The sequence below is a fragment of the Schistocerca serialis genome, chromosome 2 (assembly GCF_023864345.2).
Source record: "Schistocerca serialis cubense isolate TAMUIC-IGC-003099 chromosome 2, iqSchSeri2.2, whole genome shotgun sequence".
NCBI classification, from domain to species: domain Eukaryota; kingdom Metazoa; phylum Arthropoda; class Insecta; order Orthoptera; family Acrididae; genus Schistocerca; species Schistocerca serialis.
Window position 1 is genome coordinate 857935690 of NC_064639.1, and position 22322 is coordinate 857958011.

At 43.2% G+C, this 22322-nt stretch overlaps 1 protein-coding gene across 1 annotated transcript in view; it reads right to left on the bottom strand.

The window, feature by feature from the left end:
- Positions 1-22322, bottom strand: part of LOC126458158 (sodium-independent sulfate anion transporter-like) — a 142293-nt gene that overhangs the window by 115375 nt on the left and 4596 nt on the right. The gene's annotated exons all lie outside the window — the stretch shown is intronic.

The window sequence follows — 22322 nt, forward strand, 5'->3', positions numbered from 1 at the left end:
TTTTCTCATTCTGTAATAGCAGCACAAAGAATTGAAACGTATAATTTTGACCTCCGGGAAATATGGTTTCTAATTTCGGGTTTCCTAATTACGGGTTGTAAATAAACACCAAAATTCAACGAAAAATCAGTCCAAGTTGCAAAGTAAAAATGTGCAACTTGGACTGGTAATTTAATGAATTTATAGAATAGCCCTTATTCGCAGCAAATGTTTATTTGAAGAAAAAAGATTACTCCATAATTGTCGGTTACTAAGCAGACGCTTCTGTCACAAGAAGAAAAACGGTCAATTGTTGTGCTTTTTGATACAGAGATCACATTTAAAATCTGTCCAAGTATAATCGTCGACACCTGCACAAAGCTAATGACACCAGTGAAAGCAACCGGTGCACTTAAACCAGGTCTCTTTAGAGGTATCAGATGATCACACTTGGTCGCAGTCTATTCACTCCCGCCCTGTTCATATTCAGATGATGAGTCTTCCAATACGGTTTCATCTACGCTTGAATCGGAGTCTTCGTCACCATGATCCTGCTGCTTCGTGGCTCTCTGGCTCTTTCTCGCGTACAGCTTCCTTTTGGTAGCCTAAGATATTGAACGTCTATCAGATGCATCGAATGAAGCTCCTGGATTAGGTTTTGTTGAAGATGGTGTATTTCCTGTAGTTTTGGTACTTGCTTTCTTGCCCTCTTTAGCAAGAAACTGCTCCAAAATCCTTTTTGAAAGTAGATGACGTCAATACTGCTGCTCCATCTGCTCTTTGTGTTGGGCTTGATGGTGGAAATAGAGGAGGCAAGCTTATTCGAAAGCAGAAACGAGTGTTTCTCCCATTCCGTTAACTGTGGTCGACAATAGCCCTGCCGTTGCTTCTGACGCTCTATCAGCATTTGCTGCAGATTGCTGAGGAGGAAAATCCATATGGGAGAAAACCATGGGATCACAAGGTCAGGTCCCACATTTTTAGGGTTTTTTATGCCTCAGTCGGTAAAAGCAGAATCCTTATAGGTTCGCTTTCTTGTCCGCCCGTCCGTCTGTCGGCCTGTCCGACAGTTAAAAACCCTTTTTCTCAGGAGCGGTTAGACGTATCAAGTTGAAATTTTCGTCATATACTGAGGTCTATGGTTTCTTCGTGGCGTAAAGCATTGAAGCTTCCAAGTCAATGCAGTCCAAAAATATGGCGATTTATGTAAAAATTTTAATACTCGCAAACTCACTCGTCAAAAGCTATAGGGCACTTCCCCTTATCATAGAATCATGAAATTTGGCAAGAAGCAAGGTTTCACCATCAGTAGTTCTGCATTCAGGCTGAGTGGGTCGCAATGGTGAAGTCAAACATCAGCCAAGAAATGACTTTACTGTTCATATGGCGCGTTTCGGATTTAATCCATCATCCGATATCCAGGAGCGATTACTGTGCGTAGATATCGCGTTTCACATACAACTGCAAGCGCCATAGCTACGTGCAGTAATAGCTCCTGGATATCTAATGATGCATGAATTGGAAATTTGTGGTAAGGTCTTATGGGACCAAACTGCTGTGGTCATCGGTCCCTAAGCCTACACACTACTTAATCTAACTTACCCTATGGACAACACACACACTCATGCTCGAGGGAGGACTCGAACCTCCGACGGGGGGAACCGCACGGACCGTGACAAGGCGCCCTAAACCGCGCGGCTACCCCGCGCGGCGATGCATGAATTCCGAAACGTGTCATATGAGCAATGAAGTCATTCCTTGCCTGATGCTTGACTTTTACCATTGCGACCCAATCAGTCTGAATGGTGAACTACTGATCATTATAATAATGGTCGCGTGCCTACTGCATGTCTTTATGTCCCATTCACATTATCGAAATTAAAACGCTCTCGAAAATCTTGGAATCCCTCGGGCCGATATCTTGCCAGTATCGATGTCCACAACAGGCAACAATGGCCGAAATTCTCGATTCCCGGAATGGATGAACTATCTATATACATAATTAAGTTCGTACGGAAACCTCATTGCGCGAGTCCTCCTCGCACGTGGCCAAATTTTGAAACCATTTTCAGCCACTCCAAATGTTGCGGCTGCACAATATGCCCTACCCATGAATGGCCCAACGTCTTTGTTTGTCCAACACCGGAAAGGAGCCATCTGGAATAAAATTCAGGACATCTGTTTCTACACCTACACCCATATTCCGCAAGGCCAATTTTCGGATACCCAAAATAGAGCAGTGTATTACTACACTGTATTAGGGACCACCCCTTACTACTATTTAGATGCAACTTAACCTTTACGTTAACGGTGGACAACACAATGTCACATGAAATACCGGTATTTGGAAAGTACGTCTTATCTGGCTTGAGGGATCACTTCCAACTGAACTCCGTCGCTACAATGCAAAAACAGCTGTTGAGAACGAAACGTTGATAGCACCACCGCCAAACTCTCAATGGAGTATCAAAATGACCTCCGCTAGTAGGTTGTCGGAGCAGCTACAGATTGCAACACCAAGCACGCGATTATATTCAGCTATTCGAAATTAGGCACCTACCCGAAATATGGGCACATTACCCATTATTTTAGAGAAAGAAATACACAATTATCACTGAATTTCACTTTTGTAGCAGTTAAATAATGCATTTCGCGATCCAGAACACATCGACATCATCTGATTCTCTGTAGGTGTTACAAAACACTTCCGCCGGTTCTAGTTTCGGGAATGTCTTCTAGAAATTCTAAGAAGTCTTTCAAACATTCTAAACAATTTGCAATGCCCTGTAATCGGAAATGTGACGCTATAGAACGATCTCGAATGTTCCTGAATAGCCTCCACTGTTCTTGAACTGGAAATTCCTGAGGCTATGTTGTCAAGGAAGACAAGCTGAGTGCAAAATTTGTATACAGGGTATACCACGAATTGCAGTGAAAACTGAAACGGGCTAAAGTATACGAGGGCGGGTTCAAAATGGTTCAAATGGCTCTGAGCACTATGGGACTCAACTGCTGAGGTCATTAGTCCCCTAGAACTTAGAACTAGTTAAACCTAACTAACCTAAGGACATCACAAACATCCATGCCCGAGGCAGGATTCGAACCTGCGACCGTAGCGGTCTTGCGGTTCCAGACTGCAGCGCCTTTAACCGCACGGCCACTTCGGCCGGCTCGAGGGCGGGAGAGGGGCTTGTGAGCAAAAATGTTCTTGAATGTTAAAGAAGTTTTCGCCCTCAATATATGTAAGTCGAAGCTCGGATCGATTACGTTAATAATAAGCGAAAACTCAAAGTAAATATCAAGCAAGAAACTCAGGAATTTTTTAAAGGGCATCACTTTCGCTTACGGCCATTGTGAACTGGTACTGCAAAAGATTTTGTTTCAACCCATGTCATTCTTAAAAATCCGTAAGGGCGAAATTGGCACTGTGAAATAAATAATTTCTGCAGTCAATGGCGAATGTGACGCCCTTTTACAAATTCTACATGATTGCGAACCCCAACCACGAGAAGCTAATAAATATCAGTAATATTTAGTGAATCAGTGATTTTCAGTGTTCAGTACCTAAACGTACAGTATTTGCGCAACACAGAGAAAGCACGGAGAAATGAAACAAAAGGTGAAAACGACAAAGAAAATCTGATTCACAGCGCGAACATTTTTAACGAATCAAAGCAGTTCTCGATTACCGGCAGAAAATGTGTCTATAAAAAATAAAAAAATTAAAATCTATCTGCACTCAAATCTAGCGAATGACCAGCTTCCCATGACACAAAAAGTTGAGCAAGATTAGAGAAAAAAATGACTGCGCAGAGCGGGCCAATACCAACGAGTGGTTCAGCAGTTCCTGGACGACGTAGGCCCATCAGAATTTTTCAGATATCGACACAGAAAGTGAGATAGGTGGGCTGTGGCCCGCCCAAATGAGACAACCCCTTCTCCAAGTCATCCCAGGTCGATTACCAGGCAGTAGTGTTGCATGCCTCAGTGGCTACCTGACGATACAGTAACTGCCACGTTTTCTACCTCGGGAAAGTAGGAACTGTACACGTTGCGTCACATCAGGCTGAAGCATTTCACACTATCAAGCAAGTTCTACCTAACAACTGTCGAAGCATTATCTACTGACAATCCTCTAACAAGGTTTTACTGCCACAGATATGAAAATGTGTCTAGCAGTTTTAAGATATCGATAGGTGCGGTAGAGTTTTCTATTGAACTGCAACAGTTATATAAAAACAGTAACAGCTAAAAGCAAACATGGCTTCATTAAAAAAAATTATAGATGTTGTAGACCCATATTACAAGAAAGTAACCTTTTCGTTCGGTCACAAATTTACCAATATATAATTAAAAGTGACTTAAGAAAGAGCAATTCGCCTTCCTCTTACAAAAATCAAATGACTTAGATTCGTTTGTATTGCCTTCAAAATGTGAAAATCAGTTTTTTGGCACCTCAAACTATGTGTACAATGTTTAGGCAAGATGTGTGATATTTACGATGACCGCTAGCGCTATGTTGTTCACATCTGGGAAGGCAGAAAATCTCCTTTGACTGCATACAGAATGACAGAGCCGCCTTGACCTGAATTTCGCTGATAATCTCCCACTTCTTTGTAATCACTACGCCTATGTGTCACGCCCCTCACTACAGACCATTTTAATAATTCACTGTCGAAACTTAACCTTCGATATGACACTAAGAATTCGTGGACTGGAAACGTTTTCATGTAAATTCAAGTTCCTCCATTATACGCACTGTCGCTCTCGTCAAACATTGTAATGTTTTACCTTTTTTAAATCCCTTTTTACTTAAATCCTTCCTAATCCTCGACATACGAGGTGCATTCAAGTTCTAAGGCCTCCGATTCATTTTCTAATTAACTACTCACCCGAAATCGATGAAACTGGCGTTACTTCTCGGCGTAATCGCCCTGCAGACGTACACATTTTTCACAACGCTGACGCCATGATTCCATGGCAGCGTCGAAGGCTTCTTTAGGAGTCTGTTTTGACCACTGGAAAATCGCTGAGGCAATAGCAGCACGGCTGGTGAATGTACGGCCACGGAGAGTGTCTTTCATTGTTGGAAAAAGCCAAAAGTCACTAGGAGCCAGGCCAGGTGAGTAGGGAGCATGAGGAATAACTTCAAAGTTGTTATCACGAAGAAACTGTTGCGTAACGTTAGCTCGATGTGCGGGTGCGTTGTCTTGGTGAAACAGCACACGCGCAGCCCTTCCCGGACGTTTTTGTTGCAGTGCAGGAAGGAATTTGTTCTTCAAAACATTTTCGCAGGATGCACCTGTTACCGTAGTGCCCTTTGGAACGCAATGGTAAGGATTACGCCCTCGCTGTCCCAGAACATGGACACCATCATTTTTCAGCACTGGCGGTTACCCGAAATTTTTTGGTGGCGGTGAATCTGTGTGCTTCCATTGAGCTGACTGGCGCTTTGTTTCTGGATTGATAAATGGCATCCACGTCTCATCCATTGTCACAACCGACGAAAAGAAAGTCCCATTCATGCCGTCGTTGCCCGTCAACATTGCTTGGCAACATGCCACACGGGCAGCCATGTGGTCGCCCGTCAGCATTCGTGGCACCCACCTGGATGACACTTTTCGCATTTTCAGGTCGTCATGCAGGATTGTGTGCACAGAACCCACAGAAATTCCAACTCTGGATGCGATCTGTTCAACAGTCATTCGGCGATCCCCCAAAACAATTCTCTCCACTTTCTCGATCATGTCGTCAGACCGGCTTGTGCGAGCCCGAGGTTGTTTCAGTTTGTTGTCACACGATGTTCTGCCTTCATTAAACTGTCGCACCCACGAATGCACTTTCGACACATCCATAACTCCAACACCACATGTCTCCTTCAACTGTCGATGAATTTCAATTGATTTCACACCACGCAAATTCAGAAGACGAATGATTGCACGCTGTTCAAGTAAGGAAAACGTCGCCATTTTAAGTAATTAAAACAATTCTCATTCTCGCCGCTGGCGGTAAAATTCCATCTGCCGTACGGTGCTGCCATCTCTGGGACGTATTGACAATGAACGCGGCCTCATTTTAAAACAATGCTCATGTTTGTATCTCTTTCCAGTCTGGAGAAAAGAAATCGGAGACCTTAGAACTTGAATGCACCTCGTATTTCCGATACTAGCCGGATGTGTTTAGGTGCTACACTAAAATTAAAACGTCGCAGTCTATGTACGCGCAGTAATCCTTCTTACAAATTTTACTAAGTGGATCGCTGAACATGTGGTTCACTCAATGCAGTGTTAAAATAATAGTAGTGGTGACACTTTTATTGTATATGGGTGTACATACGGTAACTACTTCTCTACGTTAATTGTATTTTCATCGCCGGCCGGGGTGGCCGAGCGGTTCTAGGCGCTACAGTTTGGAACCGCGCGAACGCTACAGTCGCAGGTTCGAATCCTGCCTCGGGCATGGATGTTTGTGATTTCCTTAGGTTAGTTAGGTTTAAGTAGTTCTAAGTTCTAGGGGACTGACGACCTCAGAAGTTAAGTCCCATAGTGCTCAGAGCCATTTGAACCATTTTTTGTATTTTCATCGTAGCGGTTCCCGTTTTTCATATAAATTCCTTTCACTTCACGGAAGTATAGTTTTTATCGTGAATGGCATTCAAAACTTATCAACCAGTTGCTCTGTTACAGTGGCCGCCTGCCTCCTCCTTCAGGTGGGTTTTTCACGGTCAGCTGCGAATCAGTGAACAAGTGAACCCCACAGATTAGACGGGTATGGTGTTGGGCTGAAAATTTCACGCATTCTGAAAACTAATTTCTAACCGAACCTCAAACGTGGCGCGAGCTTAAGTTTTATCCGTCATTATAAGCAAAGAGCTCTCGAATAAATACAAATGGCGTTCAGATGAGAGAGAGAACGCAGCGATGACAGAATTTATCAACGAAACCTATTTTCCAGAACACACATCACTGAAACCAAAATTTCGCACAAGCTGTTAAGTGAATGAGGTACATAATAAAGTCATCATTTAAATAATACATAGTTATTACCTACTAGGGGAAAGTTGCTTTGATTTCCAGTGTAACTAGAACATTATCTTTTGTTTTTCAATGTAGTAGACACAGAAGTTATAATATTTTATATTAATGAAATATTTGAAAAATAAAAACATAAGTCATCGACCCAATGAAGACGACTAGTTCACTTCATCGGGACAGACAGTTCCCATGTGTTGCATATTGCGTAACAGCTGTTACTATACACGTCTAAGTAAATGTCAACAAACTTTGTATTTTTTTCAATTTTTAAGTGTTTTTGTTGGCATCTGAAACTGTATAACAGGATTCGAAACCAAAGACGCTAAAAGAAGCAATGTTGCCTTCGAAGGTAAAAAAAAAATCGAAAAAATAGATTTTACTGATTATCAAAACTCAAAATATTAGGAAAAATATAATTAAAACCAATACTTAAATTTAGTCCACAGTGGCCTATTTAGGCCTAAGATAAGACAACAGCCGGAAGTTACTCATTCAAGGCAACTTGCACGGCATCACTTACCACCACCCAGATTCCATGCACGGCACGTAACTTTATATTCTTAACATGAAAAAAAGGGACAAATTGTTCATACTTTTCAATGGTGGCTGCAGAAATTTAATAGATATTACAATGATTAATACTAGTCAATCACAACAACACAGTGCAAGTCTCCTTCTTTCACTGTTGCTTTGCGTCTTCGCGGAACAACTCACCACTAAGATGGCTAAGATATGGCAACTACACTTAAGGACTTAAAAGAATGCGCTTATTGTCAGTATTCACAGAGAAATCGAACCAGCCAATCGATAGCAATCTTAGCCTACTACTAATTAGACTGACAAAGGATTTTAAATATCAGTGACGATGAAATACTGAAAACTACTGAAGTCATGTATGCAACATGTTCAGCGTGACACGCAAGGAGAGTAGTAACAGCCAGACTTCACTCCGGATGCATATAGATTCTATAAACTTAGACACGCTGTTTCCAGCATAAGGCAATACCAAAAGCTTTAATGAAGCTGTAGTTGAATATTTTTCTTGTTATTAACTTTTTAAGGCCAAACCGTACACCGGCGCCGGCCGTTGTGGCCGAGCGGTTCTAGGCCCTTCAGTCCGGAACCGCGCTGCTGCTACAGTTGCAGGTTCGAATCCTGCCTCGGGCATGGATGTGTGTGATGTCCTTAGGTTAGTTAGGTTTAAGTAGTCCTAAGTTCTAGGGGACTGATGACCTCAGATGTTAAGTCCCATAGTGCTCAGAGCCATTTGAACCGTACGCCGGCCGAACGTGCAGGACGAGTCTCGGCTTAACTTGGTCCTTATCGGAAAGCACCCAGTACAGTGCACATGTCGTTTAGTACTGCGGTGTGGCATTTTTCGGTCGGCACAAGTCTATTCAGGATGGCAGAATTTTGGTGTCAGCGTTGTTTACCATTCATTCAGTATTTGTTCGTGGTACGAAGTCCGTGCACAGGTCCAGTGGCTGTTTCCACAAGAAGAGGCAATCTAGCGATCTAGAATCACAAGCCTTTAAAACTGAATGGGATTCACAAAAGAGAGGGGATGAGAATTCTCAATATCTATTACGTAGTCACATAATCGACGTGTAGTGCAAATTTGCCATCGAACGACATTACAACACCATGCAGAAAGAATTTAGATTTAGTTGAAAATGAAACAGCAAAACATTACAATAATCGAAAGACAGAATTCATTGTTCTATACAGCAGGAAGCACTCTGTGCTAAATATGCAGTCATGGAGCACGTGGAGAAATTGGTGGTAAAATTTAGGAAGTAGCACGCACTATTCTACTGATAGTTGCAACAGGTTTCGATGGAACTGACCGAAGAGTATGAAGACATTATATAATATATTATTAGCAAGTACGTTGAGGCGTACCTGGAACGATTTCTCGATTTGAAGCCTGCTATTGAATTTATGCTGAAGAAAGGAGAGCAGGAACGAAATTTAGAGCACCTGGAATGGGTTGCAGATCTCGCATTTTAAGTGTGCTTGGCTGCACGCTGCCCACAACAAGGCAATGCAAAGCGTGAACCAGTTATTTCTGATTCGATTCGACTGCATTTAAAAACAAAATCGCATTGTAGAAGGGACAAATTCTGAAAAACACAGTCTAGTATCCTTAGCTCACTGACGTTAAGGAAAACGCGATTTTTGACGAATACATTGTGGAACTATAAGGATAATTTTCTAAACGTTTTGTGGACACCGCCAATTTTACATCTCTAATCGAGCTGTTTTCGAGCCCATTTTACCGTTTCAGCTGAAAGCGTACTTGTATATGTGCAGATGCAACTGACTGATCTACAGTGTAGTTCCAGTTTTACGGACAAACCCTTTTACGCAAAAACTGTCCGTGACGTCTACATTGTTTTCCTCAGGTAACGCCCCATAATGAGATTTGAAAAATACTACTCTATTTCGATGTATGTATGTGTGTGTGTAAAAGACGTTTTTTCTATTTTGCAATTAAATAAGACAATCACGTGGCAACCTGAATGGGAAAAACTGTGAAATTGTCTGCATCTATCCTTATGCAGACAATTTGGACCAGACAATATAATTTGTATGTCTTCAAAGCATCAAAAATAACTAAATAATACTGGCAGTTTGTTTTGTGATCTGTGTTGTTGAGAAATGTAAAATATAAAACAAAGTCGTATGAACTGATGCAGCATTGCCATTTAAATGCGGCGTTTTCGCAGGTTCCAATTCCTCGTGCTCAGGCAGCGTGCTGTGGCCGTGAGGAAGGTGTACCACTATGTGGAGCGCTATGACATTCGTGCCAGGGTATGGCTCACGAGCTTTATTCTTGGCCGGTCCTGTTTTAAGGGATTCAAGAGAACCAGTAATAACAGAAAGCTATTGCATACTTCTATGGCCAAACTAATTCCGATAAAACCGGAAATCGGAGACCACTTAGAAGCTGAAGTGAAGGAATTCTGTTACCTTCATCCGACTGACAAAGCAAGGATGATATAAGATGCAGACTAGCACAAGCAAGGAGAGTATATGTCGTTAAAATAGGTCTACCAATATCAGACATAGGCCTCAATTTCAGGGAGAATGTACATACATTTTGAGCACAGAGCTGTATGGAAGTGTATCGTGGACGGCGTGAGAACCGGGATAGAGAACGAAAGTGTTTAAGACGTTATGTTACAGAAAGGTACTTCAAATCCGGTGGAATGACAAGGAATGAGGAGGTTCTCCAAAGATTCGGTGAAGAAAAGAAGATGTGGTAAACATTGACGAGAAGGGCTAGGCTGATGGGAGATGTGCCAAGACCTCGGGCGGAAAATCCATCAAATAATCGAGTAAGTTTAACTGTAACCGTTGCTCTGGCACTAAGAGTTCGGCACAGTAGTCCTCGCGAACTGCATCAATACTATCAGAAGACTGATGGATTGGAATATGACTTCAGGACAACACTCTGTCCACTTTTTATCCTTAATAAGGTATTTGTTGTCACTTAACTTGACGTGGTGTTATGATGTTCCTATACAACCATTTTAATCATCAGGTGTACCTATTGTATACTAATAATGAAGCAATAAAACCGTCGTGTCTGTTTGAATACATTAATCTCGAAAACTACTAGACGAATTTTCATGGGGTTTTCACAGGTAACTTGAGCGTAGCTTGCGGCAACATTTATGAACCAGGTGGACGATTACCGATCACCCTTGTGGCGAGTAAGTGATCTTTGCTCGATCGTTGGCATGTTCGGCGGTTGTCTTGCCACCAGGGGAGCAGACGGAAGATGCGCAGACACACGAGGCGCGCATGCGCGGCTAAAGCTCTCCGGCGACAGCCTCTTATGCTGGTATTATAGTATTTCTTTGACAAAGAAATATGATCAAATATTCGTCAAATTTCTTTGACGAAGATCACTGAAGTGGCGCTAAAAAGGGGTATTACGTTATCATATTTTTCGTCAAAGTTCAAGATGGCGGACAACAACTTATTTATGCTGCAGTCGCTTGTACCACAATTGCACTGTGTGTGCATTTGGAAGAGAAGCGACGGAAAAAAAGGAAACTACTACGGCGAAACCGGGGTTTTCCGTCGAGACGGTAAAAGTATTCAACAAAATTTGTTACGAGAGCTGCAAGCGGAAGGCGTCACGTTTAACATAAATTACTTACGAATGGAAGAAAGGATTTCAGTATTTGCTCAATAAAGTAATGCTATATGTGCAGAAGACAGGTTCACCATGACATATTATTGCTACACGACAGAGGTATACTCAAATACCACAAAGCACATTAACCAAAATAATTCCAGAAACGCATGAAATTATTTATAAAGCAATGAAGGAGGAATATCCGAAGATAAATGAATGTTTAGTGCTCTATATGGGCACTAAACTCTATTTTTATTTTTGAATAATTTAATTAACTGAATTAGTGTTCCAACAACTACAAAATTAATAAAAAGTGCGAAACAGATTAAGCACTTTTACCCTGTGGAGTCCAGAGTTCAAAAATTGACAAACTAGAATGGAGAGCTAAGAAAAAAAATATATTTTAGAGTGTGTCGTCATATATTCCGGCTTGCTGAAAAGCTGCCTAGACGTTTTTAGATATAGAAGGGGTAGCTGTTGCTATAATCGGGGATTTGAAATCGCCCGCAGCATATCCCACCTGCACATCAACACACGATTAATAACATGGAGTCTGCCCCTAACTTACCCCCCCCCCCACCCCCCCACCACCACCCGTCGAAGCAAGGTCATTATAACAAAGAGTCGAAGGAACACAGAAACCCAGCTTTGCAACCCTGTTTGAAAACACACTACAGACGTCAAATAGCTGTAGCGAAGCCAGTGATCCAAACGGTTACATTTCACATTGCAGTGAACAGAAGACGAACGACTTTTATGATCAAATCTACTGCGAGGCTCTAAATTTGATCATATTTATTTGACGAAAGGCGAGATTTGACAAAGTTCTCTATTACACTATCAAATTTCTTTGACATAAACATTTGACATATAAACTTTGACAAAGAAATATGATAATGTAATACCGTCCTTAGAGCGGTGGTAGTATGGGTATGCAAGCAGGGAGAACGCAGTGTTTTCGGCAAGAGCTGTCAGCTGTCTTTCCGGGTTTGGCCTAATGCAGGAGAGGGCAGTACAGTATACAGTGCAGTTGACACTCGACAGTAAGCAACAGGGCTCAGTCTCCTGTCAACAGGTGTCAATTCTTCGGCAGCGTACGCTGGCCACGGGAAGAGCGGGCGAATTTACCTCTACAGTGGTGTGCCTTGGCAGGAGTCGCTGCGAGAACAGCACGGCAGTTGGGCCGCCGTGTATTCAAACTTGCACTCCTGTCACGCCGTGGCTCCTGCTACGGTATTCGACCAGCTTACTTCGAACGGACTGGGTCTGTTTTACAATGGTGAGTATCTGCCTTTACTGAGTTCTTTCAAGCGCTTCGTATTGGAAGCTTACCAGTCTGTATCAGCCGGATTTCCAATCTGCCACGTGGTGTTCACTGAGAGTGCACTGCACTCTAACCTGTATTTAGAATATTGTGTAACATCAAGTAATATGTGATCCGCTGACTTTCACGCACGGAAATGCTGCCATTTACCAATGGTTGCTATGTAGCTCTGACCTGGGTGATGGCCGAGTGTTATTACGATTAAGTTATAGTATATTAATTAAGTTACAGTATATTAGTTAGTACTACTTTGTTTCTGGCCCGTAAATTTCCGGAGCTGTTGGAACATTATTTTCAGCGCAATACTTTAAAGTTGGTGGCTTATTTAGCTGTAGCCGTTGTGTAATAACTTAAAGATTGTCTTCAAGTTTTAAGTACTTTATACAGTTGAAGTTAGGACGGGTTGTTTTATTGTATGCATGAGTTAACTGTTTGTGCTACACGTTTGCGTTTTACGTCCCTACACAGAGCCTGTAACAGCTGTAACTTGTACCGCTTCATAACCGTTCGACATCTCAATGCACGCCGAAACGTTGTTGTAGGCAGTTGTAGCGCCCGACTGGCACGACGGGTTGATTTTTCTAGGACTACGTTGGGAAGCGGTTTGTATTCCTGCAGCGTTTTCATCGAATACACGAAGGCGGCGAGGACTCTTTCCTTTAGATACACATCCCGCCGCTACAAACCGTGGATACCATCTGTGAATGTTCCATCCATTCGGAGGATCAGTTTGGTACCTCAACCTGGAACATCTTTCTAGTGTAAGCACGGAATTACACTCCGCAAAATCGAGAAGACGAAATGACTTCTGCTGCGGAGTAGCATTCTCGCAGCATGTGATGATAAACAAGCAAACAGAAGACAACGAACATCGAGCGGCAATGAATACAAACTAGACAATGTATTCCTTCCTCCAACAACCACGCCGCAGCGCAGCGATTTATAGTTTTGAGAACATAATATTTTTAATACGTATATTCTTTTTGAAAAAATTCTTCAGAGCAAAGTTTGCGGGCCGATAAATTCTCGTTCGACTATTGCGAGTCGGACGAAATATATTCCGAAAAAGACGGCTTCCAGGAGCCTTGGAATTGCAGAATGTATTACGAAAACAACGTAATGTCTTCTTTCTCTCTGTGTATATCCAAATATTAACTGTCACTGCCACTGGAAAATAAAACTTTTTACGGAAGTGGGAACCTCAGTTTCATGCAAGCTGGCTGTACACGAAGCAGCACTGACTGCGTGGCAGAGATCTTGACAGCGATCGTATGCTTACGTGCACTCTTGAAGACAGGTGGCAACGAAACCTTGACGACTGAAGTTCGCGTAGAATGATAAGATTCGATGTTGCCAAGGTCGGTCTGCGGCGCACTATAAGCCGTCACGCGCTACAGGTTTAGTTTCCATAATTTAGACATTATTCATCTCTGAACACGGAACATTTGTCTTTTCGATTGTTCAACTGATTTGTGGAGTCTCATATCTCTGTCTACCTCATACAAGTATACTCACCGCTACGTAAGTTACTTACTACACCAAACGCCCTCGGTTAACCAGTCTGTAATTTTCTTACTTTCGTCTGTCCTACAATATTTTGTCTTCTACTGCTCCTGCTAATGTCTAGTTAAATATTCCTGGACATCACACTTCCCACTGATCTGCCTCTTCTTGTATTTATCATTTTCGTGGAAAACTTTACCAGACCGTTCTTCCTAGTGCCCGTTCATTCCATACTTTAAACGTCACGTAATTTTTAACCTCCTCCAGCAACACTACATGTCAAATGGTTGCAGCTTCTTCGCACGCTATTTATTATTTCGGTCCCCATTAAAGCGAGCACTATCATCTATCGTTCATTTACCGACCGATATTTATTGACCGCCCCACATAGATGAAAACGTTATCTCATTGGTACAGACCGTAGATGCAACAGTTACACAAATAACTGCCGGAATTTGAGACAATCTGTAATGACAAATGATGGAAAATGAAACAGAGCGCTATTAAACATGATGGTTCTGCCTCTCTACTGTTAATCTGATGTTGACACGAACAATAAAAGGTTGTGGCGTCGTGTAAAGATCTTATAGAGCTGACTAAATATTTTCTTGTCGCCTTGAAACGTAGAAATATCTTAGACCTGAGATAAGTAAACTTCTCAGAAAGGATGAAAACTCAGCATTAAGAAGGAATAATGTTCCGACGACGACGACACAGTCATTATGGACCGTTAGGCCGTTAGATAAATGTAAATAATTTCATGAATATCTCTACAATATCTTACGAGGCGACGTTGGAAGACTCACAAAGCGGAGCATCGACCGTCTTACCGATGCTTACCGGTCCACGTCAATGTAACTCGAACGCTACGCGAATGAAGTTATACCAAGAAGCACCAGTCCGACATTTATCAACCTTAGAGCGGATGTTGACCACACAAAAGGTATTAAATGACTGAACTTTCATTTTATTCGAAAGTCATGTTCATCATCAACATTAGTAGCCTACAAACTGTGACTTTGGAAAGTGCAACTCATCTATAAAGGAGACAGTTTATAGAACACTAGTGCAGCCCTGTCTTAAGTACTGCTCGAGAGTTTGCGATCCCACGTGGTTGGGTTAAGCAATGAGATCAGAGCAATTGAGAGGTGTGCTACCAGATTTGTTACAGATCAACACACAAGTATTACGGAGATGGTTGGTGGACCCAAATTTGGAGTCACTGGATGAAAGATGACGTTCTCTTCGCGGAACATTATTGAGAAAAGTTAGAGAACCAGTATTTGCAGATGACTGCAGAACGATTATACTGTCGACAATGTATATTTCGTGTACGGGCCTTTTTCCCCTCGCTCCATTTGGGAGTGGAACAAGTACGAAAATCATTAGTAGTGGTACAAGGTATCCTTCACCATGCACCATACGCTGACTTTCGTAGTATGTACGTAGATGCAGACTCCCCACAGGCAGGAACACACTGCTGTGTGGCATGGAAATGACAGCTTCTGAATGTCATCTCGAGGAATTTGATGTCTTACCTGAGGCATACACTGTCCAGGCACATTAATATGACCACTTGTGGGAAGACTGAATAACCACCTCTTGCAGCGCAGACGACTGCGAGACGTGAAGGAAGAGAGTCAATGAACTTCTGAAAGGTAGCGATTGGGATGTGAAGCTACGCCGACTCGTGTCGTGGCCAGCTTCACTAGGTTTCTCGGCTGAGGATCCCCGCCACGTACTGGCCGGTATAAGTGATCCCACTGAGTCTCGATTGGCTTCAAATCCGGGGAGCTGGTAGCTACGGGAGTACGATAAATTCATCCTGGTGCTATCAGAACCACACGTGTTCACTGCCATGTGACACATTTCATTGTCTTGCTGGTAGATGCCATTGTACCGAGGGTCGCACAGAACCCACAAGGATAGACGCATGATTATATTGATCCATTCGACCTTTCTGAATGACGAGATAACCCAGGGAATATCACAAACATTCCCACACCATACGCTCCCTCCTTCGGCCTGACTCTTTCAGCAACCGTTGCAGGGCGGTACACAGCAACGACCATGTGTCCCGTGGAGCATAAAACTTGATTCATCTGAAAAGGCCAGCTGCTGTCATTCAGTGGGCATTCAGCTGCGGTATTAATGAGCAAACTCGTCTTCGTAGCCGATAAATTGTACCCAGCATGAGTGCGCGAACCAGGGGTCTGCTGCGGAGGCCCAGATGCAGCAACATTTGTTGTTGAAGAGACAGCTGGTAGGGCCAAGACTCATCCGTGTTGTTCCCCGAACACATCTCCGAGTCATCGTTAACCCGTGTCATTTAAGGCCCGTGATGCTCCACAGTAGCCTCGGCGCCAGTTTACAAATTTAGCCATTTCGGAAATGCATCCACCCTTTTACCTATACCCAATGATCAAGCACTTTTGGACGTCAGATAAACCGCTCTGTTTCCTCCCTATGACAACGACGGCACTGTTTTGCGCGTCCCTCTGACATGCTTTCTTACCTTCCACTGTTAGTGCTGCCACCTGCTGTCTTTTACTGGTCATTGCAGCCTGAACATAGGTAGTGGTCACGTTAATGTGAGTAGACTACGTTTAACGTCACAGTTGATGAAAATTGCTGGAAGGAGGCAGGTGTGAAAGTATGCACCTACCCACTGTATCCCGAACATACTGTATGAGGCCGGCCGAGGTGGCCGAACGGTTCTAGGCGCTTCAGTCTGGGACCGCGCGACCGCTACAGTCGCAGGTTCGAATCCTGCCTCGGGCGTGGATGTGTGTGATGTCCTTAGGTTAGTTAGGTTTCAGTAGTTCTAAGTTCTAGGGGACTGATGACCTCTGATGTTAAGTCCCATAGTGCTCAGAGCCATTTGAACCATTTTTTACTCTATGAGTGACAAATTTGGGGACCAGACAGGCTGGTCAAGGATCCGTATATCCCTCAGAACATTTGTGGCGTGGGCTGGAGTGAAGGGTCTTTGCCGTCCGTTGTGGCCGAGCGGTTCTAGGCGCTTCAGTACGGAACCGCGCTGCTGCTACAGTCGCAGGTCCGAATCCTGCCTCGGGCATGGATGCGAGTAATGTCCTTAGGTTAGTTCGGTTTAAGTAGTTCTAAGTCTAGTCTCTATTCCAATTTTCTGTACAGGTTCCGAAACTCACGGAAACGAGGTGTTGCAAAACTTGTTTTGATGTGTGTTTTAAAATTTGCTGTTATGTGGACCAAATCAACTCAAAGATCTGAAGCTGCCAGCAATGTTCCCTTGGAGAACAAATTAAATATGCAAAATATACAGTGTCCGTGCATCTTCTTTGTGTAGCAGTTTAGCGTCGCTCTCGCAGCTTGTTCTGAACATCTTAAAACAGAGATATTACATACAATATGAGCAGCTGCCTAAACTTGTCACATTTGGTACATAGTTTATTGGATCCCACCTGCTGGCAATAAATAAGTCACCGCCGCATCTAGAAGAAAATAGTTTGCAGTATTAGAAACGTAAAAACTGAAAGTAAAAGAAATAAGAGAACATAAGTTTCCAAGTTGGGATTTGACCCCACGGCACTCGGATTACCGTTCTATACTCCTTTCGCCGCGCCAAGTGCTACCTGGACACTGTGCTACAATAAATGGCTAATGTCTCGTCGGACCTGCGTCGAAAATGCCTTTTTTTTCGCAAACGCTTGGCGATCAGGAGCTCCGACTTCTGTCACTTTAATTTCAGGCCAAGCCCCCGTATACAACACATATGCACGAAGTCTGTGATGAGGAATAGGTGCAGTCTCCTTACCTTATTAGAGTATTTAAATCCCTTGCGTAATTAGAATCGAGTCTGGAATGTCTTCAGTTACGTGTAACAAGTCCAAGCTTCCTCAGAGAAATACTCCTCTTTTTGTCGACGACTTGCCGTTACCTGTCGAAGCCAAGAGCACACTACACTGACCTTTCATTCAGATTGTGCGACAGATAATTTAACGTAGTCAAGTGGCTGAACAGATATGCAGAGATTGTGCTTCTTACACTGCTTCTTACATGACGTAACAGATCAGAACTAGTGACCCTGACTTAGCTCAAGGGCTTCCATTTAAGAATGCCACGTGCCTTGTCAATCGCATGGCCATTTTTTCCTACTAAAAGATCTAGGATCATCAACATTCTAAGCCACGGAAAAGAATGATGCGTAGTTGCGTACGCTAAGATGAAGAGCTAATAAGAACACAATAATACAGAATTGCCGCAAAGTAGCGAAGGGACAAAGACGGCGTTGCATTGCTGCTAGAACGCTCTATGTTATTAATAACAATGTTAGTAGCAGCATGGGTGGGAACAAGAGCTTCCAAAGCCGTGTCACGCTGAAGACGGGCAAGAGCGCTTTGACTGTTTCATTATTAAAGGCTCACTAGTAGGTCACAATTTATCGTGTGGAGTGTAGCATTTGAATATTCGTATAGCACGATAGCAACAATTGCCTTCCCTACCACGCGCACAGATTATGGATAGATGTAACACCCAGTGTCTCAACACTAACCGATTTTTTTCTGATTTCACCGTATGATATACAGGGAATGAACAAAAATATGGGGAAACCGGGAGAAATGCATGCTTGACCATTAATACAGATGCCCCAAGCCTGCAGTTTGCGCTGTTGTATTTGACCACGAATGGCATCTGAGGAATGTGCTCAATAAGTTGCGAGTGTCAGTGGTGGTCATTTCTTGCAGTCGTGGTGCAATATTCTGAATTGTGAGTGCATTACGTCAGATCGAAGTGAACACTGCAGTACACAAAGTTTTGGTGCTCGTGTGATGGGTGATTCCGTAATCAAGGGAGCCGAAGAGGCTTGTGTTTCAAGAGACATCGCATACAGGGAAAGCATAGAAACATCGTCCGCTAAGTTACAACGCGGACGAAAACGTGTTCTGATTGATCGTCACAGACAATCATTGAAGAGGGCTGTGACAAGTTATTGCAAAACAGTGTCACATTCGCGAACCCTGTCAGCAGCAAAACAACAAGAGAGCTCCAAAGGCTGCTAACTGCAGGGCGAGCTGGAATCCCAAAACCACTCAACAGTGCTTCAAGCGCCCGTAATAGAAAACGTGGTAGCAAAGCTATAAAACCTGGACTTTGGGGCATGGAACAACGTCATGTGTAGGATGAGTCTTGTTGCCCACTGATTCCAGTTTCTGCCAAAGTTTAAGCCCTAACAGTGAAACATGGTGGGGGAACGATGATAATTTGGCAGCTGCATCGTGATATTCCTTCAGCCCCATGGTTACTCTGCAAGATCGCATTATTGCCAAGGGTATGTGACCATTTTGGCTGATCAGAAGCATCCTACGGTACAGAGTTTGTTCACCATTGATGATTCCGTGCTCCAAGGCGATACAGCCTCAGTTTACACAACACCAGGACGAACTCTTGCATCTTCTCTGGCCACCACAGTCATCAGATATCAATACTGTTGAATCTTTGTGGTTTACTTTGGAAAGAAAGGTACGTGATCGCCTTCCTCCTCCATCATCGCATGATGTGTCACTGCCAAGTAACATAGCTCGATGAAACTTCGACCATGCTTATAAAGTACTACTACAGTGTAATACAGAATGCAGCTGAAAAAAAATATGCAACGAGACGGACAAATATAACACTTTTATTCAAGGATAATAATTACACTGAAGTCACCAGGAATTATGATGGTCCCACAGACATTACATAAGGCAGAACATGGTTCTTAGTAGGGTGTCTACTCCACAATGTGCTCGTATACTAGCCACAAGGTTGGTAAGGAGTTCTTGCGGTAGGGCGTTCCAGTCCTCCTGCAGCGCAGTTGACAACTGCTGGATGGTTGGTTGGTAAGTGGAAATAGTGCAATACATCTCCCCAAAGCATCACAGACGTACTCGATGGGATTTACGTCGGGTGAACGAGCTTCCAGTCGCCGAATATCCTCTCGTTCAAAGAGCTCCTCCAATACGCAGTTCGATGCGGTCGCGCATTGTCATCCATAAATCTGACGTCAGGGCCGAATGTCCCCATAAAGAGCTGCGCATTGGGAAATAATGCGTGGGTGTGCTGTGTTCAAAGATTTGTAGATCTGTATGCCCATGAAACATTGTGTCTCCGCACACCATAACACCAGGACCACCAAAATGATCATGTTCGAGAATGCTGGACGAAAATTTATATGTGGAAAAGTGGGAACGCGTAATGCACCTAAGAACACTGTCGAATATAGTCCATTTGGAGGTTCAGGTCTCTTGGTGTGGGGAGGCGTAATGTTGCGTAGTCGTTTTTTTTTTTTTTGGTCATCAGTCTACTGACTGGTTTGATGCAGCCTGCCACGAATTCCTTTCCTGTGCTAACCTCTTCATCTCAGAGTAGCACTTGCAACCTACGTCCTCAATTATTTGCTTGACGTATTCCAATCTCTGTCTTCCTCTACAGTTTTTGCCCTCTACAGCTCCCTCTAGTACCATGGAAGTCATTCCCTCGTGTCTTAGCAGATGTCTTATCATCCTGTCCCTTCTCCTTATCAGTGTTTTCCACATATTCCTTTCCTCTCCGATTCTGCGTAGAACCTCCTCATTCCTTACCTTATCAGTCCACCTAATTTTCAACATTCGTCTATAGCACCACATCTCAAATGCTTCGATTCTCTTCTGTTCCGGTTTTCCCACAGTCCATGTTTCACTACCATACAATGCTGTAATCCAGACGTACATCCTCAGAAATTTCTTCCTCAAATTAAGGCCGGTATTTGATATTATTAGACTTCTCTTGGTCAGAAATGTCTTTTTTGCCATAGTGAGTCTGCTTTTGATGTCCTCCTTGCTCCGTCCGTCATTGATTATTTTACTGCCTAGGTAGCAGAATTCCTTAACTTCATTGACTTCGTGACCATCAATCCTGATGTTAAGTTTCTCGCTGTTCTCATTTCTACTACTTCTCATTACCTTCGTCTTTCTCCGATTTACTCTCAAACCATACTGTGTACTCATTAGACTGTTCATTCCGTTCAGCAGATCATTTAATTCTTCTTCACTTTCACTCAGGATAGCAATGTCATCAGCGAATCGTATCATTGATATCCTTTCACCTTGTATTTTAATTCCACTCCTGAACCTTTCTTTTATTTTCATCATTGCTTCCTCGATGTACAGATTGAAGAGTAGGGGCGAAAGGCTACAGCCTTGTCTTACACCCTTCTTAATACGAGCACTTCGTTCTTGATCGTCCACTCTTATTATTCCCTCTTGGTTGTTGTACATATTGTATATGATCCGTCTCTCCCTATAGCTTACCCCTACTTTTTTTAGAATCTCGAACAGCTTGCACCATTTTATATTGTCGAACGCTTTTTCCAGGTCGACAAGCCCTATCAAAGTGTCTTGATTTTTCTTTAGCCTTGCTTCCATTATTAGCCGTAACGTCAGAATTGCCTCTCTCGTCCCTTTACTTTTCCTAAATCCAAACTGATCGTCACCTAGCGCATTCTCAATTTTCTTTTCCATTCTTCTGTATATTATTCTTGTAAGCAGCTTCGATGCATGAGCTGTTAAGCTGATTGTGCGATAATTCTCGCACTTGTCAGCTCTTGCCGTCTTCGGAATTGTGTGGCTGATGCTTTTCCGAAAGTCAGATGGTATATCGCCAGACTCATACATTCTACACACCAACGTGTAGTCGCATAGACCTCCAATTTTAGAACACTGTACACTCACCGCTTAAAGTTATTGTGATACTGTACTCCTCCCCATAAACGTCTTTTTCGGTGGTGCATTCGGCCCTGACTCCAATTTTATGGATGACAATGCGTGACCGCATCGAACTGTGCAGGTATAGGAGCTCTTGGAATGAGAGGATATTCGGTGAAAGGAATGGCCTGTCCGATCCCCCGACTTAAATCCCATCGAGTACGTGGGGAACGCGTTGGGGAGACGTATTACAGAACGACCACATGTACTAACGACCATTCAGTAGTTGTCAACCGAGCTGGTGATCAAATGGAATGCACTACCACAAGAACTTCAAAAAATGGCTCTGAGCACTATGGGACTTAACATCTGAGGTCATCAGTCCCCTAGAACTTAGAACTACTTAAACCTAGCTAACCTAAGGAAACAACACACATCCATGCCCGAGGCAGGATTCGAACCTGCGACCGTAGCGGTCGCGCGGTTCCAGACTGAAGCGCCTACAACCGCTCGGCCACTCTGGCCGGCCACCACAAGAACTCCTTATCTACGTCGTGGCCAGTAGGTTTCAGGGCATGCATTGTCATTCGTGGTGATCTTACACTCGAGTAAGAACAATGCCCCACATT